The 26,487-nt window shown below is 37.2% G+C and overlaps 1 long non-coding RNA gene across 1 annotated transcript; it reads left to right on the top strand.

The window, feature by feature from the left end:
• Window positions 1-19,877: 19,877 nt before the first annotated feature.
• Window positions 19,878-23,457, top strand: LOC308681801. Its single transcript, XR_014029063.1, has 5 exons — window positions 19,878-20,037; window positions 20,414-20,534; window positions 20,860-21,018; window positions 21,334-21,429; window positions 22,468-23,457. It is a non-coding gene; the product is annotated as an uncharacterized lncRNA (long non-coding RNA).
• Window positions 23,458-26,487: the final 3,030 nt, after the last annotated feature.

Raw genomic sequence — 26,487 nt, 5'->3', positions numbered from 1 at the left:
TATTTTTCAGTACTATTTCCACTACCACTCATCTGCACTTGCATGTTCCCCCAGATATCATTGAAAAACTGAATACACAGGTCTTGATTAAAGCATTCATTGGCATTACTCCTGAGTGCCAAAGCTACATTTGAGTATCATGATCAAATAAAATATGTTCCTGAGGCTATGCATTTACCTGCTATTAAGCTACTGACACAAGCTGCATGTAGAATGACCACATTTACAGTAGCCTGTTACAGTATATTACTGTTTGTGTAATGGGATTTTGAAAGGCACATATAATCTGATGGTCTGTTCGTGCATGTAAGGGCAGTTAAATGCATATCAGAACCATCAGATTTTACTTGAACTTCACTGAACTTCCTGAGGATATTTCCAAAACAACAACAACAAAAAATGCTGCTTAGATGTATCCAGGTCCAGGAAAATGTTTCACATTCCAAAGCTGCACGTTTTGAGATACAGTAAAATAACTGCCAGACATACGTGCGCATAAAGTGATTTTAGAAAAAGAAAAAGAAAGAAATAAAACATGCTATTTTCCTCACCGTGACCCTGTTCCATTACTCAGTGCCCCCATGAATTCATAACTCACTATAGGCTATAAAAAGGATTCCCGTTGGCAGTGGGCCCATACAGGAGTGAGAGAGAGAGATGAATCGATTGTTTCCTTTTCTCCTCTCCATCTAAAGTCTGTACGTGCTTCAGCTACATGTCAGTGGCCTCGCACACCAGCAGAAGAAGATACACATCAGTGCAGCGTCTGTAAGCCTGCATGCTGTCTCAAACTATTTAAGTTTGCTCTTTTAGTCAGGAAACTCCATGGCGTTCATAGAGTTCAGTTATCAGAGTTCATATTCAGTTGTGATTAAATACATTTTCCACGTCGTCTTGATATTTTTCCTAACATTCATTGGGAGCAATACAAATATACATAAATAAGACAATTTTTGATATGAAGTAAGAGCAGAACTTTTGCAAATGAGCATTTAAATAAGTGTGATACTTTTCTCAAAAGTCTCAATTTGATCTCCATTTAATGTCTAAAAACTCATTAACCAGCAGAATGTTAAGAATTTTGTGGTTGAAACATTGGTTTCAAAATAAATAAATGAATAAAAATTGTAATTGCATGTAAGCGTATGATAAAATATACCAGTTTTCTGTAAATATTTACACATATTATTAAAATGTCTAATCAGAAATCTAGATGAATATAAATATGAATGTTTACGGTTGTAAAGCAACTTGCACAGTAATATAGAATTTATCTATTGCAACTCAACCAATCAGAATTCAGATTCGGAATTCCCCATTTTAGCCATTAGCACTTCATCAGCGAACATTTATATTCAGTGATTTTTACCATAGATTCTATACGGTGTATATAACTGACAGTAAAAATACATTTTAGATTACAGACTGTAAAAAACTTGTGTGAAGATGTGCACATGCAGACATATCCCAGCAGGGGGCGCTTGCATTACTGTCACCGACTATCATGTCTGTTAAACCGGCTGCCAAGGGATCCTACTGTGGTGTTTTTGTGGTGTGTGTTTTTTGTGACTTTTGACTGCATGCTCTTTCCTGTGGTCAGCTCAGTTTAGCATTAAATGCTTCATTTGCCCGCAAACAAGACAGAGATTCATTCAACATGAGTGCGTATTTCTGTGTTAATGAGTGTGACAAACTTTTTCCGGCTGGAATTTGGTTAAAAACAGATGCTGACATTTGTAGAGGGTGTTTGTTCATATTTTTTAAGTTTGTCTACAGTTGTAGGAGGGACAGAGTCTATTAATAGAGATGTTATGACCATGCCCTGTGTTAGTTTTAATGTAGCCTAATTTGGATTTCCAAGTCCAAACAACTCCAACGGTCAAGAAGAGCCAAGTTTTTGGTCCATCAGTGGGTGGTGTTTTCACCTAAAATATCTCCTAAAGAGTAAAATCATGTTTACTAAAAAAATTGGCAACACTTCATTTGTCATTAATCTACACATCATTAATTAACATTAGTTAATGTATTAACCAACATGAACTAACAATGAACAATAGGCCTACATTTGTTACAGTATTTATTAATCTTTGTTAATGTTTGTTAATAACATTTTTTAATTTTATTATTATCATATTATCATATTATTAAATGTTGAAATTAATATTAACTAACATTAATAATTAAGGTAGTTAAAGGATTAGTTTACTTTAAAAAAATTGTTGCTGATAATTTACTCACCCCAATGTCATCCAAGATATCCATGTCTTTCTTTATTCAGTCGAAAAGAAATTAAGGTTTTTGAGGAAAACATTTTTCTACACAGAATGGACTTCAATTGCAACCAACTATACCAAGGTTCAAAGAAGGTTCACATGTCCGTCTCAATGCAGCTTCAAAGTCTCTACACGATCCCAGTCGAGAAATAAGGGTCTTATCTAGCGAAACGTTCGGTCATTTAAAAAAAAAAAAAAATAAAATAAAAAAAAATATATATATATATATATATATATATATATATATATATATATATATATATATATATATATATATATATATATCTAACCTTTCATTGAAGTAAAAGAATTGAAAGTGGGGGGTTAATCACATTATAAAATAAATGCTTTTCTCCAAAACACGCTGCATGGCCATAATTATTGGCTCCCTGTTATTAAATAGCCTACTTTTTGCAACCTCCTTTTGCCAAGATAACAGATCTGAGTTTTCTTCTAAACTGATGAGTTTGAAGAATAACTGACAAGAGATCAGAGACCATTCCTCCATACAGAATCTCTCCAGATCCTTCAGATTCAGAAGTTCATGTTGGTCCTTCTTCTGTTCAGTTCATCCCATTCGTTTTCTATAGGGTTCAGTTTAGGGGACTGGGGCGGTCATGGCAGAAGCTTCATTTTGTGCTCAGTTACCCATTTTTGTGTTGATTTTGATGTTTGTTTTGGACCGTTGTCCTGATGGAAGATCCAACCACGGCCCATTATAAGATTTCTAGCAGAGGCTGTCAGGTTTTGATTTTTTAACTGTTGGTATTTGCTAGAATCCATAATACCATGTATCTGAACAAGATGTCCAGGACCTCCAGCATAAAAATAGGCCCACAACATATAAGATCGAGCAGTGTATTTAACCGTAGCATGGTGTACTTTTTATCCCTGTTTGCACCAAACACATCTGGTGGGTTTTCTGCCAAAAAGCCATTTTTTTGTTTCATCTGACCATAGAATCCGGTCCCTTTTGAAGATCCAGTCGTGTCTGACCACTGAATATGCTGGAGTTTATTTTTGGAGGAGCAAGGAGGATTTTTCTTGAAACCCTCCCAAACAACATGTGGGGATGTAGGGGATTGTTTGATATTTTTTTTTAGGCTTTCTGATCCCCAAGACTCCAGTAATCTCTGCAGTTCTCCATCTGTGACCCTCGGAGAGTCTTTGGCCACTCAAACTTTCCTCCTCACCATCCATTAAGAAAATATAGACACACGTCCTCTTCCAGGAGGATTCGTAACATCTTTAGTTGATGGGAACTTCTTGATTATTGCCCTGATGGTCAAAATGGGGATTTTCAATTCTTTAGATATTTTCTTACAGCCACTTTCTATTTTGTGATGCTCAACAATCTTTTGATGCACAGCAGAACTATATTCTTTGGTTTTACTCATTGTGATGGATGATTAAGGGAATTTGGCCTTTGTGTTTCCTCATATTTAAACTCCTGTGAAACAAGAAGTCATAGCTAGACAATTTAATGTTCCTAGTCACCCTGGTGTGCTAAATAAAGGTAAATATTAATGGGAAAATACTTCAGAGATATTTTACTCGTAAAAAATTCTAGGGGTGCCAATAATTGTGGCCGACATAATGTGATTTCCTTCCCACTTTAAATTCTTTTACTTCAATGAAAGGTTAGATTTTTGCAAATTTTTTGAATGAAAGATCAAAAGGATAAACAATGCAGATTTATTTTTTACAGCCATTTTTGATCATATTTACCAGGGGTGCCATTAATTCTGTCCACCACTGTATATATATATATATATATATATATATATATATATATATATATATTATTTATTTATTTATTTTTAGAAAATGACCGATTGTTTCGCTAGATAAGACCCTTATTTCTCGACTGGGATCATGTAGAGACTTTGAAGCTGCATTGAGACGGACATTTGAACCTTCTTTAAACATTGGAATAGTTGGTTGCCATTGAAGTCCATTCCTTTTAGAAAAATCCTGGAATGTTTTCTTCAAAAACCTTAATTTCTTTTCGACTGCAGAAAGAAAGACATGGATATCTTGGATGACATCGGGGTGAGTAAATTATCAGCAAAACATTTTTTTGAACGTGAACTAATCCTTTATCTAACTAATGAACCTTATTGTAAAGTGTTACCAAAAAACAGTTGAACTACACTGTTCAAAGCATTTGTTGCATTTCCTGGTATTTTCTTATTTAATGTTTTACTCACCAGCAGTAATAGTGCCAGTATACTAAATTATCAAATTAATTAATTAAATTACTAAATTAAATCTGAAATCTGAAATAAAGCAGCTTTTCCAGTAGGTTAACAAGTCACTTTTGCCTCTGTCCCAACTTTTTTGGAGTGTGTTACAGCCAATCATTTATATTTACAAAATCCAATTATTTTGGTCATCTTTTCTTTGTACTTTTGTCAGTTAAACAAAGATTTAAGAAAATTAACAAAACCAGATTCTTGAATTTATGGCATTTTACAATTTTCTGGAAGTGGGGTTATATAAAGTAGTGTAAAAGCACGAGGTATCTGTTACAGTTACACTGTTGTGACATGCTATGTGCAACTGTATGTGACCGGAAGGTAGTTGACAACAGAAAAGATGTATGACCGTGTCTTTTATGAATATTATGAGTAATCACAACCATCTCTCTTTCTGTCAGGGAAGCAAACATATCCTCCTGCTGGAGAGAAGCCTGTTTCCTGCTGCATGCCAGTGGTTAGACCTTGGCTTACACACCCTCAGATATTTCTGTCTCTCCCTCACTTTGCTCCTCTCCAGCCTCATAGAGGGAAGTAACAGCAAGATGTGTGAGACACAAGATACAAAGTCATGTTCGAAAGCCACATGATATTCTTCTACACAAACCTTTTTTTGTATCTGAGGCAGAGCTTTCAGTCATGGTCAATACGGAAGTCATCTTTGTTTACATATGGCAGCATGAATTTTACACAGTCAGCTATGATAATTTTTGTGAGTAAAAGCATCATAGTATTCAGTAGGCAGTGGATTACAGGGAATTGTTATCAGTTTCTGATTGTTGACTACAGAGACAAAATTTTGTAGTCAGTAACGATCTCTTAGATTACACATTTGAAAATGTAATCTGACTACTTGTTGATTAAATTTAGATTACTTTTGACATATGTTTCTTCGATGTCACATTTAAAGGGATAGTTCGCCCAAAAATTAAAATTCATCATTAATTACTATTAATTTTTGACTTTTCAGTCTTTGTTAAATCTCTTTTTTGGCTTATTTTATCTGTAATAGAAAACTTGCCTAATAATTCTGCACACCTGAAAATAATTTCCAGCCTTCATGAACAATTATATATCACTTATAAATGATTAAATACAAAATTAACAGTAGTTATTAAGATTAATATGGTTTGGAATTGGCAAAATGTTCCTGGAAATAAAATATGATCAGAAAATCAACGTGCCTAATAATAGTAATAGGATACTGTCTTTTCTACTATCTTTTGAAAGAAAAGGTAGATTCGAGATCGGGCCTGTAATTGACTAATTCTGTAGGATCAAGTTGGGTTTTCTTTAGTAAGCGGTTTAATAATAGCCAGCTTAAAAGTTTTCGGTGTGTATCCTAATGAAAGAGGAATTAATGATATTAAGAAGAGGATCTATGAAATCATCTCTTTCAGTAGCTAGTCGGTACAGGGTCTAACATACATGTTGTTGATTTAGATGATTTAATGAGTTTAGACAATTCTTCCTCTCCTAAAGCAATGAATGAATTTAATTTGTCTGATGCGATACTGTAGTAGACGGTTGCATGGTTATACTTTTCTCTCTAATATTATCAATCTTGCAAGCAAATAAGTTCATAATAAAGTCTTTACTGCTGTGCTGTTTGGAAACGTCTGAGGTTGAAGCTTTATTTCTCATTAATTTAGCCATTGTATCAAATAAATACCTATGGATGTGTTTGGTTTTGCTTTTCCGTATGCAATAATGCTGTCTTCCCACGAAATGCGCAAAACCTCTAGTTTTGTTTTCTACTAGCTGTGCTCCATTTTTTTCGACTGCTCTCTTAAGGGCTTGAGTGTGCTCGTTGTACCATGGCATTGGACTATTTTCTTTAATCTTCAAAGGTCAATAATCCCTTACAACTCACCTTTTATCACCAAAATGACATATTTAAACGTTTATTCCTGTGAAAAAAATGTATTCATGCCTTAAATAGCTTGAATGTAACTCTACAAGCTTGCTTCATTTAGCATATGCCGATCCATGAAAATGCTAATTAGCACCACTTCCTCTCGCTCAGTCACACCAGCTCAGAGATCGGGAGAGATCCATTCACTCAACTTACTGAGGTAAACGCTGCATAATGGTATCGCTCTTTAAACGTCGGACACATAACGGTAATTAATATCGTTAGCCTTTTGCTTGACTACATTATCCAACAGCTAATAATGTTTTCCTAATGTTACACAAACCATTTTCCCGTTCGCCATCTCAGATACAGACACCGGCCTTCTAGCAATCAGCATCCTTAGAAACGCTCAGTGGAGAAAGGCATGTAGTTCATCATAACATATACATCATACACCCGCTTGCTAAATCTACCCCGATTTTTCATATCAACAGAAAAATATACCGGGATAACCTTGCTTCTCTTGAGACTCCACTGCTTCAGAGCGGTCATAGTTAGTGATATGCTAAAGCCAGCCGGCACGTTGACGTGATTGTTTACAAGGTAGTTTGTCACGTCAGAAACACCAGCGATTTCAAACCGTGCTTCTGAGACTCTGCAGATCACTGCAGTTTTAAAGAGAAAATACTTAGCAATGGTGTAGCCCTAAATCATATTAAAAACACCACATAGACATATAAACAACATAAAAAAATGACCACAGGGGGACTTTAATATTGTCTCTCTATAATGTCTCTTATGCTCACCAAAGCTGCATTTATTATAAAAATAATACAGTAAAAAAAGTAATATTGAAAAATATTATTACAATTTAAAAGAAATGTTTTCTATTTTAATATATTTTAAAATGTTATTTATTCCTGTGATCAAAGCTGAGTTTTCAGCATCATTCCTCAGTCTTCAGTGTCACATGATCCTTCAGAAATCATTCTAATATTATGATCTGTTGCTCAGGAAACATTTATTATTATTATTATTATACATTTTTAAAACAGTTGTTCTGCTAAATGTTTTTGTGGAAACCAAGATACATTTTGTCAGTATTCTTTGATAAATGGAAATGTAAAAAAAACCCTGCATTTATTTAAAATAGAAATCATTATGAATGTCTTTACTGAAACTTTCAATTGAACGTACCTGAATAAAAACATTAATATAGACTAGTATATTTATAATGTAGAAATCATTAAAGCCATTTCCATCTTTTACAACCTTCAATCACATGATTAGAAGATTTATATCCAGCACTTTGACAGAATTCCGTACAGATGTGTGTTTTGGCAGTGCACTGATAAAAGTTGCGACAGCGACGTTTCCTTTATAAGGTTGCCCTGCTCTGAAAGAGCTACATGGATTTGCACATAGTAAAGCATCTGTTTTCTTTTACATTGGCACTGAATAACAGATCAGACGGAATGTGCTCCACACGCACTGAACAGCTGCAGACAAGACTCGACGCCATCTAGAATGCAGCTTCCTGATGATGTAACAGATGCAAAACAAAGCAAAAATGATGAAAAATCCTGGCTGAGCCATAGGAGACTCAGACTGACCCTCTGGGGCTTTTGTGAGTACATTGCAAGATAACATGGCAAGAGTTTTGAGACAGTACGTCACAACTACTGTATCGTCCCGTTCAATCATAAACAGTCAAACCTTAAGTCAAAACTAACAGGGTTTTTTTTTTTTTTTTTTTTGAGGAGACCACTAGGGAGCCTCAGTTATGACTAACTGAAATTGAAATACAACATGGGAGTGAGTAATTGATGATAGACTTTTCATTTTGGGCCGAGCTATCCCTGTATATCCCTGAACTATAAAGCACTGCTTTGTGAGTGCCCTTTTATAAAGTCTTGATTTTGTTTTCAGGGTCTACTAGAATCGATTTTCATGCTTGAATGTTCAAAAAACACATTATTTTTCACATATTTTACATTGAAATGCGTCCGAAAGCTTAGGCAGCTGACGTATTGCCTCGTGTTGCGTATTGCCTCTGCCCTATCAAGCAGTGACTTTGCATGTGCATTTGCGCAAAAAGATACCTCAAAAAACGGATTTCGGACAGACTTCTGAGGCAGCATAACGATTTAATGATCTCCAACAAACTAGAGAAAGCTTTGGTGATAACTAAGCAAATATTTAACTTCTACAATACTAATTTCTTGCTAGAAATGACATCAGAAGTGGAAAATGTTGATCAAAAATAGACATTTACACTCAAACTGACCACTAACCGCAACTTTTAGATGCCATCTTTATTTTTTGTCTTTTTACTCTTTGTAACAGAATGGAACGAGTTTAAAAAAGTTTAAACAAGCTTTTTAAAAGTGTCCCCAAAATCCACAGATCTTAGATCCAAAGGAAGAGCATTCCAACGTTTAAGAGTAACAACCTCAAAGGCACAGTCACCTTTAGGGCCCTATTTTAACGATCTGAAGCGCAAGTATCAAGCGCAAAACGCAAGTAACTTTGTGGGCGGGTCTTGGGCGCTGTTGCTATTATACCGGCGGGATAAATGACTCTTGCGCCCGACGCAAATCTAAATTGGGTTGGTCTGAAGTAGCTTCATTATTCATAAGTGTGGTTTGAGCGTAACGTGAAATAAACCAATCAGAGCGACATCTCGCATTCCCTTTAAGAGCAGGCGCGCTTGTTCTGTAGCGGATTGCTATTATAACGGCGGATTTGCCAGGCGCACACGAGGAGCGGTTCACAGCCGAGGAGATCGACGTTTTCGTCAGGGACGTTGGGGATGGAGAAACACACCCAAATTAACTTCGGTTAAACAGGCGTATGATAATTTGGGTAAATGTGTAAGCTAGATGTATGCTTTTATAATAAACTGTCTATCTATCTATCTATCTATCTATCTATCTATCTATCTATCTATCTATCTATCTATCTATCTATCTATCTATCGTAATAATGTAGGCTATAATTTGCAAAAATGAGAACTGCTGCGTCTGTGTGTAGATGAGAGAATCAAAGTGTATGCGCGTTGTGCACACGCTACATTGATTATGGCCAAGCATGCGCCCTTAAAATAGCACATGAATAACATGCGCAACGCGCCACTTACTTTAAACTAGTTTTTTTCCGGTCAGTGGCGGAATTGTTTTCTAAACCTGCAAAATAGCATGAGGGAACGTTTGCGCCGGAACACGCCTCCTCTTTGCGCTGAACCGCCCCTGGGAGCGCAAGTGTATTTCTTAGTTAACCAACGTGCGTCTGTGGAGGGAAAAGTCCGCTATGCGCCGGTGCTTTCACATGCCTGTCCTGTCTTGTGCTGCACATGGGTGTTTTGTTATTTTGGGCCATGTGCTCGTGTCTATTGTCTAGCCCCTCCCATCTTGTTATCTGATTATTGGTTAATTTGTCCCACCTGTCTTTCTCGTTACCCTCCTTTGTTTGTTCCCCTATTTAGCCTCCTTGTGTTTGTAGTCTTGTGCTGGTTCGTTTGTCCGAGTTTCTCGTTCCTGGAGTTCCTGAGTTTTGAGTTTGTACCTTGTCTGCTTGTCACTAATAAATCTCCTCTGCATTTGTATCCTCGTCTCTCGTTCACTGTTCCGTGACAGGTGCAAAATAGGAATGATACATGCGTCGGTGTATAAAGTCAATTGCGCTGGGTGCAAGATAGGGCCCTTAGTCTTTAATCTGGAACGAGGAACAGCTAACAAGACCTGTTTGGAGGATCTCAGATTCCTACTTGAGGAGTTATAAGGTTGCAACATCTCTTTTAAACAGGAGCTTGGCCCTGCAATGCTTTAAAAACAATCACAAGGATTTTTACATTGGCTCTGACTGGTAGCCAATGTAGGGAAATTAAAATTGGGGTTACATGTGATCTATTTGATGACTTAGTTTAAAGTTTAGTGGCAGCATTTAGAACCACTTGAAATCATTTCAAGGATGAATAACTAAGACAAGTAAAAAGAGAATTACAATAATCAAGGTTCATCTCCACTGTGGACACAACTGGCCTCTGTTTTGCAATGTTTCTCAACCGATACAAGCAGGTGCAAACCAGAGAGTTAACGTGTTGAGAAAGACTCAAGGCCTGTCCCATTATGAACTCCTAAATGATGAAGGGTATAGGTTTAACAGAGAGAGATAAAGGGCCAAGACTTTCCATTGCCTTAGGGAGAGCAGCAGGAGCCGAAATAAGTACTTCTGTTGTTTTCAGTATTTAACTTCAAGTAATTTTTTTGTCATCCAATCTTTTATAGAGTTTGCACAATTTAAAAAAATATACCATTTTGAAATCAAGTCAAGTCAAGTCAAGTCAACTTTATTTATATAGCGCTTTTCACAATACAGATTGTATCAAAGCAGCTTCACAGTATTAAATAAAATAGTACATCAGTGTTTGTTTCTGGTGTAAAACATCCACGTTTGGTAATGCTGATCAATAGCACTGTTGAATCGATTAATCAAATTAAGTATCCCCAACTGAGCAAGCCAAAGGCAACAGTGGCAAGGAACCGAAAAACTCCATCAGGTGACCTAATGGAGAAAAAATAAAACCTTGGGAGAACCCAGGCTCAGTCGGGGGCCAGTTCTCCTCTGGCGTTTATGAACTAGAGGTCGGATTTAACTGTAAGATTAAAAGTATTATATGAATGCCTGGCTGAAGAGATGCGTCTTTAATCTAGTTTTAAACTGGGAGAGCGAGTCTAAGCAACGAACAGTATCAGGAAGACTATTCCAGAGTTTTGGAGCTAAATGTGAAAATGCTCTCCCTCCTTTGGTGGATCTGGATATCCTAGGTATGACCAAAAGCCTCGAATTTAGTGATCTTAAAGAGCGCGATGGATTATAGGGCGATAGAAGATCCGTTAAATAAACTGGAGCTAAGCCGTTTAGGGCTTTATAAGTCAGTAGCAATACCTTGTAATTAATACGGAACTTTATAGGTAACCAATGTAGTGATGATAAAATTGGTGTTATATGGTCAAACTTTCTTGATCTAGTAAGAACTCTAGCGGCGGCATTTTGGACTAACTGTAGCTTGTTTATTGAGGATGCAGGACAACCAGCTGATAAAGCATTACAGTAATCTAGTCTTGAGGTCATGAATGCATGAACTAACTTTTCTGCATCAGAAACTGATAGCATGTTACGTAGCTTAGCAATGTTTCTAAGGTGGAAAAAGGCTGTTCTTGTAACATATGAAATATGATTTTCAAAAGACAAGTTACAATCTAATATAACACCCAGGTCTTTTACTGTAGAGGATGAAGTAACAGGACATCCTACTATGTTAAAGTTGTATTGTGAGAGGTTTTGTGGGTGGTTTTTTGAACCGATGATTAGTACCTCTGTCCTGTCTGGATTTAATAAAAGAAAATTGCGCGTCATTCAATCTTTTATATCTTTAACACACTCTGTCAATTTGGATAATTTAGCGTTTTCATCCGGCCGTGATGAAATATTTAGTTGAGTTTCATCAGCATAACAATGGAAACTAATTCCATGTTTCCTTATAATATTTCCAAGTGGCAGCATATATATTGAGAATAATAGAGGGCCTAACACAGATCCTTGCGGCACTCCATAGTTTACTGGAGTTATGATCGATTTTTCTCCGTTTAAATAGACAAAATGGTAGCGGTCAGATAGGTATGATCTGAACCAGCTTAATGCTTGTCCTTGAACACCGGTATAGTTTTGTAGTCGATCTAAGAGTATTGTGTGATCTATAGTATCGAACGCAGCACTAAGATCAAGTAAAACTAGTATTGAGATACAGCCTTGGTCAGAAGCTAAGAGTAAATCATTTGTGATTTTAACGAGCGCAGTTTCAGTGCTATGGTGCGGCCTGAACCCAGACTGAAACTTTTCATAGGTGTCATTTTCTTGCAAGAAAGAGCCCAGTTGGGCAGACACAACTTTTTCTAATATTTTGGACATAAAAGGAAGATTTGAAATGGGTCTATAATTTGCTAGGTTATTTGGGTCTAATTGTGGTTTCTTAATAAGAGGTTTTATAACTGCCAATTTAAATGTTCTTGGAACATGACCTAAAGTTAAAGATGAGTTAATAATAATATTGAGGAGAGGCTCTTCCACTATAGGTAACACTTCTTTCAATAGTTTAGTTGGTATGGGATCTAATAAACATGTTGTTGTTTTAGAGGAAATGATAAGTTTATTTAACTCTTTTTGTTCTATAGTTGTAAAGCACTGTAATTGTTCTTGCGGGGTGATAATCGAGGCTAAATTATAAGGCGCGATTGAGGATTGAACGTTTACAATTGTGGATCTGATGTTTTCTATTTTCTCAGTAAAAAAATTCATGAAATCATTACTACTAAACTGTAAGGGGATATTTTGTTCAGGAGACATCTGTTTATTTGTTAGTCTAGCCACGGTGTTAAATAAGAACCTAGGATCCTTGTTTTGGTTGTTTTCTATTAGTTTGCGGAGGTGCTTAGCCCTGGCCGCTTTTAGGGCCTTTTTATAGTGTGACATACTGTCTTTCCAAGCGATTCTAAAAACTTCTAAATTAGTTTGTTTCCATTTACGCTCTAAATTACGGGTTTCTCTCTTTAGAACACGCGTAGTATTGTTGTACCATGGTGCTTTAATTTTCTCTCTGACCTTTTTTAGTCTCATAGGTGCAACAATATCCAATTTTCCAGAGAGAATGGTGCTCATAGTGCTGGTTAGTTCGTCTAGTTCATCTGTTTGTTTAGGTTCAGGCAGCAGCTGAGACATATCCGATAAGCAATTTGAAAAATTATCTATGGTGGATGGAAGGATTGTTCTGCCTAATCGATAACGTGGCGCAGCATGATATATTACCGGGGTATGTAATATGCAAGTTACCATGTAATGGTCAGTTACACCATCACTTTGCGGAATGATATCTATATCGGTTGGATCGGTTCCATGTGATATAATTAAATCGAGTGTATGATTAAGACGATGAGTTGGTCCGGTAACGTTTTGCTTAACCCCAAAGGAGTTTAATAAATCTATAAACGCAGCTCCTAACGTATCATTTTGATTATCTACGTGTATGTAAAAATCTCCAACAATTAATACTTTATCGACATTGACCAATCGATCTGAGAGAAAATTTGCAAATTCTTTTAGGAAATCAGCGTAAGACCCAGGCGGTCTATATACGGTAGCCAAGGCTAGAGATAATAGGGATGTTTTTCTTTCATCTAAGAGCGTAACATTTAGTACAAGTACTTCAAATGAAATAAACTTATAACCCGTTTTCTGAGTAACACTAAGAAAATCTCTATAGATAGTTGCAACACCGCCGCCACGACCAATCAGACGGGGCTCGTGCTTATAGGAGTATCCTGATGGAGTAGACTCATTTTGACCGAAATAATCATTTGGTTTAAGCCAGGTTTCAGTAAGGCAAAGTACATCGATGCTATTATCTGTGACTATTTCATTTACAATAACTGCCTTAGGTGTGAGTGATTTAATGTTTAAAAGACCTAGCTTTAGAAATTGTTTTTGTTTACTAATAGCAACATTTTCTGTTTTAATAACAATTCGATTTTTCCTAGATCCTGCAGTAGATTTATTATTTGATCGCACTAAACGAGGAATAGACACAGTTTCTATGCAATGTTCTACACTAGTATTAATATCAGTTAATTTGGTGCAGCAGAGACTATGATTTGGACTTTTGGTTACTAGTCAAAAGGTATTTAACATTTTGGAGATGTTATCTGACAGAAGATCCGATCCGAATCTGTTTGGGTGTAAGCCATCAGCACGGTAAAGCCTAGGACGCTCCCAAAACAGATTCCAATTATTTACAAAGAGCAGTTTCTGTTCATTGCACCATGACGTTAACCATTCATTTAGTGCGAATAATCTACTAAACTTGTCATGTCCTAGACGATACGTGGGAAGCGGTCCTGACACAATGATCGTTGTTTCAGGCGATGTGCTGCGTACCGTATCGATCAGATTCCTGAAGTCTTTCTTCAGAACTTCCGTCTGGCGCAGCCTGATGTCGTTCACTCCCGCGTGCAATACCAAAGTTCCGACGCGCTCGTTATCGTTCAGAATATCGGGAACGCGAGCAGCGATTTCAGAAACACGAGCACCAGGAAAGCAGTGACTGTGAACCTTATTTTTACCTGATGTAGCATGGACATGCCGAACAATGGATCTTAAAAGAAATATTTTATATAATTGAATATCATCTGCATAGCAATGACAGTTAACACCCTTATGTGCTTATTAATCGCCCTAAAGGGAGCAAATATAATGCAAACAGAAAAGGGGCCAAAACAGAACCCTGGGGAACACCACAGGACAAAGATGCTGTTGATGAGGGATAATTCGGAACTATAACTGAAAAATACCTATTTGATAAATATGACGATGAGTACTTCAAGGCTGTTCCAGAGATACCAACACACTGTCTGAGCCTCTCAACTAGTGTGCAGTGATCAACAGTATCAAAAGCAGCAGAAAGATCTAAAAGAAGGAGTACAGAATATTCCCCTGCATCACTTTGCATTAACACATCATTAAAAACTCTAGAAGAGCAGTTTCAGTAGAATGCAGGTGACGGAAACCAGATTGAAATTCATAAAACAAATTATAATCATCTAAAACAGGTGTTTATTAACAAACCCTTTTTCCAGGACCTTGGCCATAAAAGGTAACTTAAAATTGGTCTATAATTTTGGGGCAAGGAAGGATCAAGATTGTTGTTGCAGAACCTCTCTTCCCAGTCTGTCTGTAATGCTCTGTTTAGTTCTTGTCTCTACGAAGCCCCTTCTTCGGGAATTATTTAAATGTGGGATATTGAGACATGACACATTGCAGTATGTCAGATTACAGGAATGCAATTTGTGTAAAACCATAAACAAAATGCTAGACTCCTTTGGATCTTATATGGTTCATTTCACATCATCCAACAGATAAATACGTACTTGCTTTCACGCAAATGTGGCTCCCTTTCAAAAGCTACTCTCAATGCTGAGCTGCTTAGCGCTATGGGAAAACATCTTTGTTTGACCGGTTATGAACAATAATTTGGCTTAGATAACCTCTGTCATCGGAATGTCAGAGGCTATATATACACTCACCTAAAGGATTATTAGGAACACCATACTAATACTGTGTTTGACCCCCTTTCGCCTTCAGAACTGCCTTAATTCTACATGGCATTGATTCAACAAGGTGCTGAAAGCATTCTTTAGAAATGTTGGCCCATATTGATAGGATAGCATCTTGCAGTTGATGGAGATTTGTGGGATGCACATCCAGGGCACGAAGCTCCCGTTCCACCACATCCCAAAGATGCTCTATTGGGTTGAGATCTGGTGACTGTGGGGGCCATTTTAGTACAGTGAACTCATTGTCATGTTCAAGAAATCAATTTGAAATGATTCAAGCTTTGTGACATGGTGCATTATCCTGCTGGAATTAGACATCAGAGGATGGGTACATGGTGGTCATAAAGGGATGGACATGGTCAGAGACAATGCTCAGGTAGGCCGTGGCATTTAAACGATGCCCAATTGGCACTAAGGGGCCTAAAGTGTGCCAAGAAAACATCCCCCACACCATTACACCACCACCACCAGCCTGCACAGTGGTAACAAGGCATGATGGATCCATGTTCTCATTCTGTTTACGCCAAATTCTGACTCTACCATCTGAATGTCTCAACAGAAATCGAGACTCATCAGACCAGGCAACATTTTTCCAGTCTTCAACTGTCCAATTTTGGTGAGCTCGTGCAAATTGTAGCCTCTTTTTCCTATTTGTAGTGGAGATGAGTGGTACCCGGTGGGGTCTTCTGCTGTTGTAGCCCATCCGCCTCAAGGTTGTGCGTGCTGTGGCTTCACAAATGCTTTGCTGCATACCTCGGTTGTAATGAGTGGTTATTTCATTCAAAGTTGCTCTTCTATCAGCTTGAATCAGTCGGCCCATTCTCCTCTGACCTCTAGCATCAACAAGGCATTTTCGCCCACAGGACTGCCGCATACTGGATGTTTTTCCCTTTTCACACCATTCTTTGTAAACCCTAGAAATGGTTGTGCGTGAAAATCCCAGTAACTGAGCAGATTATGAAATACTCAGACCGGCCCGTCTGGCACCAACAACCATGCCACGCTCAAAATTGCTTAAATCACCTTTCTTTCCCATTCTGACATTCAGTTTGGAGTTCAGGAGATTGTCTTGACCAGGACCACACCCCTAAATGCATTGAAGCAACTGCCATGTGATTGGTTGATTAGATAATTGCATTAATGAGAAATTGAACAGGTGTTCCTAATAATCCTTTAGGTGAGTGTAGATGTGTGACAGGTGCGCTCATCAGGTTCTTTTGTCTTCAGAACCGCATTGTGTGCTGTGTGTGCTGCTTCTTCTACTTCTGAAAACTATCCCTTTTGTTAGGAGTTTGTTTTGTAAGGCAGGAATAAAGCCTTTCTCTCTTCCTTTTTCTCCACAACGAAAAGTAAAGAGAGAATAATTTTGAGAAAAAGTGCTTCGCGCTCGTCTCGGATTTCACGAGTCGATCTGGTTGAAGAGCAGGAGCCGGGTCCTTCTCTTTCTCTCGTTCTCTCTTTAGATCGCGTTGTTCTCCCGTCCGCTGCTGAAGCACACCTCTGCGCTTCTTCAGAGCGGGCCGAGGACGTAGGTGCTTGTATCAATATCTTGTCTGGCTGTTCTTTAGCTACATTTAATTCTGAGGAATTAAATGGCAAAATAGCCATCTGGAGATGGACTATGAGAACGTCGCCTTTGAGGGCTCCTTCCGCAATGATAAAGTGCATGAGGAGTTACTCAAGGTGGTCGTGCAGTGGCCAGATTGCAGCTAGACTGGCCACAGGAAAAAGAGAAAATGCTCAGAGTTGGAGCACATTTATGTCCGGTGTCCAGGGGGAGGGGCCTCAGTGACTATCTCTTCCCTTCTTCAAGACGACTAAACTCATTCATGTAGGAAACCTTTTTCTTCACGTGTCTTTGTGCCCTCGACGTCGACTTATTGGACTATCGTGGGTGCAAAGGCACGTGGTTATGCGATGCTGTTGGAAGAGATGCTTGTGGGCTATCTCTCCTGGGAGCTCATCGTCACTTAAAAAGTCAGCACTCCCCACCAAGCCGTGCAGAACAACATTCACGCTGGTAGGGAAGGCGTTTCAGTCAGAGGGGTCATGCTGGTGCTGCTCTTCACACTATGGCAGGCGTACCAGGCTGACCTGCTGGGAAAAAAAAGAAAAGAAGAAAGCCCCTCGTGACAGGGCACTAAAAATATATTAAGTAGCTCCTTCCCGACACCCTCATGACACCGCTGTTTCGGGGGACATTGGTTTCCAGCGAAATGTTAAATATTTAATTGCTTCCTACCGTTCCCCAGGACACGGTATATTTAGCATTCCCCCATCAAGATCTAGTGTCACAACACATTGCGTCACAAGACGTAGCGCCACAAGGCGTTGCGTCACAAGACATTACGCCACAAGATGTTGCATCACCTATCAAACCTATCTCCTTGGGCTTTGAGAACCATAGAAAATGACTACAGAATACAGTTTGTGCAGTTGTAGTTGCAGCACACAATAACTGAAGCATATGCACAGGCTGCAATGATCACACAGAATAAAACAAAAACAGATATTTCCGACACGGAACACACATTTCAAAATAAAATAACAGGGAAACAAATATGTGAACGTATGCTTATATAAGACATATGATAACTTTTACAAACAGTGAAGGAATGTTAATGACGTCCTAGCCAGGCATATTTATTTACTTTCCACACAATGTTGGGGCAATATGCCAGACTATGTGCTATTTCAGTCAATGAAGAAACTCTCTCCCATAATTTTTCATTTAGACTTTTGGAGAATAAATCAGTATGCCATGCTGAGACTGGAAGTACTTTAAATGATCTAATTATATCCCTATATGTAACAACAATTCAGCCATCGAAAGTTCTTAGCACTTGACTAAAGTACACATTGTGATCCAAAAGTCTCTCACAAGTCTTTTAGGGTTTTGAAATGTTAAACAAAGAAGCGTTATGACGTACAATAAAGACTAAATATTTAAGATATTTCACTATTTTCAGGTCTCTAAACAAATAAGCATTTTTGTGACATTGACCATGTGACTCCTTTGTACAAATGGCCAGATGTTCTTATTCTATTGACGCACAAGATGCTTCAGTATCCAGTGGATGTGTGCAGTCACATGTTCAGTGCAACAGCACACGCTCCACAGCTGTCTTGCGCGAGCTCCATAGCTCTGCGTGTGCTCCTGACAATCGCTCAGTGACCGCTGATACAGAGAATGTTCAAGTATCTGCGGCATGCAGCCTGCCCTCGGCCCCTCAACCATTCACACACACACATACAGGGAGAGAGAGAACACATAAACAAATGTTGGGTTTTCATGTTTCATGGGGTTTCAATGCCATTTTTGTGGGGAAATTTTGTCCCCATAACATAGGGTATACCTGACCCACACAAAAACACTCTGACACACACATTTTACAAGTTAAGGGTAGAAGGTCTTGATCAGACACAGACACACTGAATTTGTGGCTCAAGAGATTTGTGTCATAAGACTGTACAGTGCAAGCATCTCTGTAAAACTTTACAATAAGGTTCTGTTTGTTAACATTAGTTAACTACATTAGTAACAATGAACAACACTTCTAAAGCATTTATTTTAGTGTTAATTTCAATATTTCGTTTGTTACCATTAGTTAAATACATTAGTTAAAGGTCCCGTTGCATGCGATTCCATGTTTCAAACTTTAGTTAGTGTGTAATGTTGCTGTTAGAGTATAAATAATATCTGTAAAATTATAAAGCTCAAAGTTCAATGCCAAGCGAGATATTTTATTTAACAGAAGTTGACTACAAAAAACGTCTCGATTGGACTACACCCCTCTACATCCTGCATTAGTGACATCACCAGAACCGTTTCTTGACTAACCTCCGCCCACAGGAATGCTCCCTCAACTCTACTGGCTACTTGCGCACTTCTTATAACTTAGCCTACTGTGTTTACTCAGCTCTTACGGTGATTTTCTGGAGTAAAACTGACGCTTCATCTTTTGTGTGATGTACAATAAACTTTATTAAACTCATCAGTACATGTTTGATCATCATTCAGACAGCAGACTTGTAGGTTATTAATAAATAATGGATACATAGCCTACAAGCAGATGACAAATACGTTATAATAACCGTAATTAAACTACTAAACCATACCTGTTTCATCTCTATACACTGTAAAAAATCCAACTCACAAAAAGTTAGACTAATTATTATATTTAAGTTAACTGGACAATTAAATGCAAAAATGTTGGCTTAACTAGTGAAAAGTCGTTGGTTCAACAATTGTTGAACCAACATAGTATTAGTTGTAAATTCGATTTGTAAATGCGAGTTAACAAGCATTCAAGTTGTGTTGGAAGTTGGAGCATGCGCACTGTAACGACCACGAAGTTGGCGCATGTGCAGTGAAGCGCGCGAACACCGAATAGTGGAAAGACGAAGGAGCCATTTTGACCATCAGCGTGCGAGACCTACGGATTTACTTGCATCCAACGTGTTTCTTCTCAAAGTCATCGTTTTATGTAAGTAATAAGTAGAATATATGCATTATTTTGAAGTTGTTTGTAAAATTAGTATGTATTATTGATCGCAAAGCCCTGTTAACGTATGCATGGTATGATATTTTTTTTCTACGAGCAAGATTAACTGTTAAACAAGTCTCCTAACTTCAGCATTCAGCATGTAAAATGTTTATAATAGAATCTGAGGTAATCGTTTTGAGTTAAGAAGTTCGAAATCGCCACTTATTTTAAACTAACTTTATTTAGTTTGGGATTTTTTGCAATAACGTGACACCAAAGAAATATTTTAAAGTCGACTCTTTATCTTGAATTTATAGGCTAACTAATGTTATTCACACACGCGTTGCCGTGGGCTAATATAAATTTCCCATTTCAGACAACTCAAAGTCAGTGAAAATCTGCACATTTTGTCCTTGTGCCCTTTGCCTGGCTAGGCATTCTCACGTGTTTCTACTCATCGGAATCGACAAGACTGCTAAGTTAACGGCTCATTTAAAGTAAGTATCATTTTATGGAGATTTTATGCACATAAAATCAATGAATTTGCAAATGTATTTTGCTCTCCACAAACATGCATTTCAACTTGAGTCTGTAATTAATTTGATCTAATGCAAAGTAACGTTACCACAAATTGTATTAACAAACATGTCTTTTTTGTAACAGTCTCATCCCAAAACGTCATATACTATAACGTCAATATGAGACGGTTCGGGTTATGGTTAGGTTTAGGTATGGGTTAGGGGTACCGCAATGTCTGTTGTAAGCCATTTGAAGCCAGTTAGTCAATGTTACAACCAAGACCTGTTTTATTTCTATCAACAGTTATGTAATGAATTCAAACGCATTACCAGTGTGGACCTCCTCGATACTTTCAGATCAGCAATACACCAGCACACTCCACAACTCCTCAAGTTGTACAGAGCAAGAAAGGGGGCATTTGGAAACGAAATAGAAGATCTTCTCAACAAGCTTGATCAGCAGGTAACTTGTTAAGGTTACCAATAGATAGATGTTTTTAAAAAACGATTTATAAGAGCCATTTGATATTTTATTTTCAGAAGATATTTTTGAAGAATTATGACAATGTTTCAAGTGTTCACTAGCTGATTAGATTTTGGTTCTGAACTTACTGCATACAATACTGATTTCCTATTAAAGCCATCTATTTTGATTCATGGGCTCATTAGCAGAGGCTCTGTGACTTAAAAAATACATGCAAACTCGTAACAAAATTAAATTAATAACAGTGCATTACAATATTTTTGTTGTTGTTTTGTACCCATTTTTTTTTTTTAGACCACAAATATTGTGTCTCATAGAAGGCAAACCGTCCTGGAAGGTCTCCCAGTGTTTCTCAGAGAAGACTCTTCAGCACTTTTTAGAACATGCCAGGTGAGTCATGTGTCATTACTTATACATCATCTTGCCATGGTAATGGGGATTTTTGTGTTAAAGGGATGGTTCTGAGTAATTTCAACCTTAGGGTCCGTTGCACCATGACCTTGAGCCAAACCCCCCCCCACCCCCACCCCCCCAGGTGGATGTTTGACTCATGGTCATAGTGCAAAGGACTCTAGGTTGAAATTACTCTGAACAACCTGTTTAAAGGAGAACTCCAATTAATTTTAACATGGAGATATTTTTTATTTTATTTTTTTATAAATTTGGAGTGTACAACGTCAAAAATCAGTGTTGCCTACACGTGTTATCCTCTTTTTAAAATTTGCACCCTGTTGACTTAAATGGGACTAGTTTTAAACCTGCTTTTAGCCTCTTAACATCCTTGATATGACATTTCAAGTGCCCAGCCATTATGAGTGATTCCTTCAAGAGGGAGTACGGTGAATATGACTGACTGCATTAGATGTAAAAGATATGAATAAAAGTGATGTTAATTCAGGCAGCACACATCGTGTTTACATCCTGTTTTCGGTCGACTGTTCGACAGTACCCAACAGTGTACACTGTTCTATGTACTGTAAAATTATCTCAATGTTAAAATTGACTGAAGTTCTCCTTTAACAACAAACCGATTGTTTTGATTATTCATTAGTTATTGATTTAAAGTATATTTTTGCAAATACACCATGATTCAGTCAATGATTTTGTATGCAATTTGTTAATCTCTAATATTTTGAATTTGAATGAAACTGAAAATATACCATCTTGGTTATTATAATTGCTTTTTTGTGATGTAGCTTATTCAGGGCAGTACTAAATTGAAAAATAGCCAATTGTATTTTGTGTATTTATGTACTTTATAAAATTATTAACATCTTGCAGATTCTGCAGGTGGGATTGCAAAATTTAGAGCACATCAATTACTTAATAGTTCATTTTTTGTTGTTGTTGTTGTTGTTGTTGTTGTTGTTGTTGTTGGTGTCAAGTGATACTGATTTATTCTTTTTTTATTATTATTATTATCATCAGGACAAGACTCCAGAGGACAGACAGACCAGAGGGATGAAGGTGGGAATCCTTATTGTAATTGAAGATGATGCCTGCCCCAGCACACTGCCCAGTGTCATCAAATTTTCTGTTGTGTTGGAGGAGGTAATTGTACTGAAAGATTTGATTTTGAGTACCCAGAGAAACTGAAATACTCTTTTGAGGTTATTGAAGGTGTTCAAGGAGATGAGCTCTCATTGTTCTGCTAGTACCTCAAAACTAAGATTTTACTGTGACTTGTTTTTAAACTGTAAACTTGAGGTTGTGAAAAACATTGTGCCACTGTTTCAGCAATTTAAGCCCAAACGTTGAAGGAACACGCCAACTTTTTAGGCCATTAGCTTATTCACAGTATACCCCAGAGTTAAATAAGTCCATACATACCCTTCTCATCTCTGTGTGTGCTGTAACTGTCTGACGATCCCACTGCCAGCCTAGCTTAGCACAAAGACTGGAGGCAAATGGCTCCAGCTAGCATACTGCTCCCAATATGTGACCAAAAAAAAAAAAAACAGACCTTCTTATTTATACTAGCTGTAACTATACAAATCTTAACATGTAAATAGGAAAATGTTGGTGTTATTTTGTCACTTATTTGGGATTGGTATGCTAGTTTGAATCATTTACCTCCAGTCTGTGTGCGAAGCTAGGCTAGTGGTAGGTGTGTCAGACAGAGTTACGGCATGCACAGAGATGAAAAGGGTGTGTATGGACTTATCTAACTCTGGGGAAACAGTAAATAAGCTAAAGTCCCAAAAAGTCAGCGTGCTGCTTTAACTTGCACTTACATTGCTCATTTGTGTTTCATATTAACAATGTTAAATGTTACGCATAGAAATTGTCAATGTGATAACACTTTGAATGTTAAAGAAAAAGTGTTTTTTCTGCATTTTGTTTTATTACTTTAAGAATAAGTATAGCTGTTGAACATTGTTTTTTGCTGTTATGAAATAAAACTTCCAACAAAATTTCAAGAATGTAGTAGTTTTATTTTTTTAAACCTGTAATGTTTAAAAACACATTTTTAGTCCACTTAACATACTTTATTAAGTTAAGTTAACATAACATTAAAAGTTGAAATTTTAGAATTTTCTAAGTTTTTTTAACTACAAAAACTCAATCAGCTGAACAAAAGATCTTAAGTTGGGAGAAATGTGACTTTACTTAGTGAATTGAGTTAAGTGAACTACTTGATTTAAAAGTTGAGTAAACTCAAAAAAGCCATGCAGCAAGTTGCCTCGAAATTTTAAGTTAAGTCAACTTTTTTTTTTTTACAGTGTACAGCAATCTGACTCTGTAGGCATTATTGTCCGACTCGAAATGAACGCCGTTACTGAGAGTTTCTGATATTATCATCATTCCGTGAGATGAATTTTTCCTGACAGACTGAGCACGAGCTCATGAAGCTCCGCCCCCTGTGTCGTCCAGCAGCAGCTCATTTGCATTTAAAGGGGACACACTGAAACGGCTCGTTTTTCTGAGCCCCAAAAAATGTCAATTTAAACATGCTGTAAAAAATGATCTGTTGGGTATTTTGAGCTCAAACTTCACATACACACTCTGGGGACATCAGAGACTTATTTTACATCTTGTGAAAAGGGGCATAGAACGGGACCTTTAAAATGAACTAACAATGAAAAATGCTTCCAAAGCAATTAATAATCAAAAGTTGTATCTGTTAATATTATTCAATGGACATGGACCAGTATGCATAAAACTTCTCAGAAATGCTCTTCTTGAGCTTTGCCATAAAGGATTAGTTCACTTTAAAATGAAAATTAGCCCATGATTTACTCACCCTCAAGCCATCCTTGGTGTATATGATTTTCTTCTTTCAGACGAATACATAAACAAACTCCAAATGGCTTGTGTGGGTTAATAACCAAATGGCTTGTGTGGGTTAATAAAGGCTTTCTGAAGCAAAACGATGAGTTTGTGTAAGAAAAATATCCATATTTAACACGTTACAAAGTAAAATTCTAGCTTCCAGCTTTTCATTTTGCTTCAGAAGGCCTTTATTAACCCACACAAGCCAGAGTTCTTGTACTTGAATTCTTGTATTGGAGTTCGTTTACGATGGATGGATGCACGTTTTTGAGCTTCAATCTGTTGGTTGCAATCCACTGCCATTAAAAAAAAAGGAAGAGCCTGGATATTTTTTAATTTACCTTTGATTGTATTCGTCTGAAATAAGAAAGTCATATACACCTAGGATGGCTTGAGGGTGAGTAAATCATGGGCTAATTTTTCATTTGAAAGTGAACTACTCCTTTAAGTGTCAAACAATTATTAGTAAAAAGTAGGGTTTGTCTAAGAGTAGGATGCTTTTATAAAGAAGCTAAAAACAACTTTCAGAAAAGTCTAAGACTGATTCTTAAGTGTTGACTGAAGTGGCACTTGAGTGTTGTGAACTAAGGACTACAATCATGTCAACCCAAAATGGCCGCCCTCAGCCACTGAATCATCCAATAGTGAGCCTTTAAGGGTGAAGTCACAGCAGCATGGCACCAATCATTTAATGTAATCATAATAAAATAGCTTATTAATTAAGACAGTTGGAGTAATGATGCAAACATGAGTTCCATCAGTGGCTTCAACAACTCTAGGGAAGCTTGCAATCCTCGTAAAGTGGCTTGCTTTTGTCGCATGGTTTGAAGATCAGTTAAAGTCAATGAACTGCCATACAGTTGTGGCCAAAAGCGTTGAGCAGCCTAGGAAAATTGACATGTTCACCCTTTATCCAAATATTATTAAAAATGTTTTAAAGGTTTTGTAAGAATATTGGTGCTTTGAGTCAATTGTTTTATTTGGATGCAATGAAATGTACCAAATCATGCAAATAACACATGCAAAAATTAGAGAGAACCAGTGAAATAGAAATAACTGATTATGTTGTTGTCGATGTATTATTTTTCCCTGGAACTTTTTTGTTCTTCCTTCATATTTTGAAATGTAAAACAATTAAATATTTCCTCACATTTTGATGCGGTTTAAGGGAACAGCTTGTAAGGTCATAAAAAATAAAAAGAAATTAAAAAACCTTTGCACTTTCATCACTTCTGGCCACTATTATATTTGGTGTGGTAAGTGCCACAATAGTGCTATATCAGACCCTGCTTACTGTGGACTGATTTGATTTTTTGATTTTTTTCCAGTTGCCAAAAGTCATGTCATTATTGCTTTCATTACTGCAGTCAGAGCATTGATTAGTAGAGTGAGAGAAGTTATTACATTTCTTCAGTTACAAAAATAATACCTTTACGATCAAGCCTGTTTAGTTTATTTAACTCCCAGTCATCATGTCATAATATACATAACATAATACAAAACTCCATTATATTATATCTTTAATGGAATGTGTGTGTTCCTCCTCCTCTCTGCTGCCATCTGGTTACTTTTAACTTGGTTAGGATACCTCTCCAGCACTCTTAAATAATTTAGGAGCTGAGACTAAGTCTTAACACTTAGGAACCTTTATGAATCACACGTAGTCTATGAATAAGACTAAAATTCATTCTTTGACACACTCTGAGCAGCATATGGCCCCAGAGCTTGGATAAACTATGAACAGTGCTTTTATTAACTTACAAAGATTAATAAATACTGTAACAAATCCATTGCTCATTGTTAAGTTAGGTCATGCATTATGTAATGTTAACTAAAGGGACCTTATTGTAAAGTGTTACCAGCATCTACTATTATTCCTCAAGCTTACGTTTATAGTTCTTTAAACTAATCTCTGATAAACACTGACATAAATGGTCCTGGACTGTTTAGACATACTAGATACCTCAAACTGTGTTTTGCATGGGTAGGCACCATTTATATTGACTTTAATTTGAACTTAATCTAATACAAGCATTTTATTTAATTAGATTTTCTTTCTTTTTAGGAGTGGGAGACATGCTTGGTTCTAAGGCGTGTTGACATGGATATGACTAATCACTCTAGAAATAGCTTTAATATAAGTATGAAATCAGTGGGATGGGAGTTTTCTGATGG

Source organism: Scardinius erythrophthalmus (genome assembly GCF_964197995.2).
Source record: "Scardinius erythrophthalmus genome assembly, chromosome: 21".
NCBI lineage: Eukaryota > Metazoa > Chordata > Actinopteri > Cypriniformes > Leuciscidae > Scardinius > Scardinius erythrophthalmus.
This window is presented reverse-complemented; position numbering and strand designations above follow the sequence as displayed.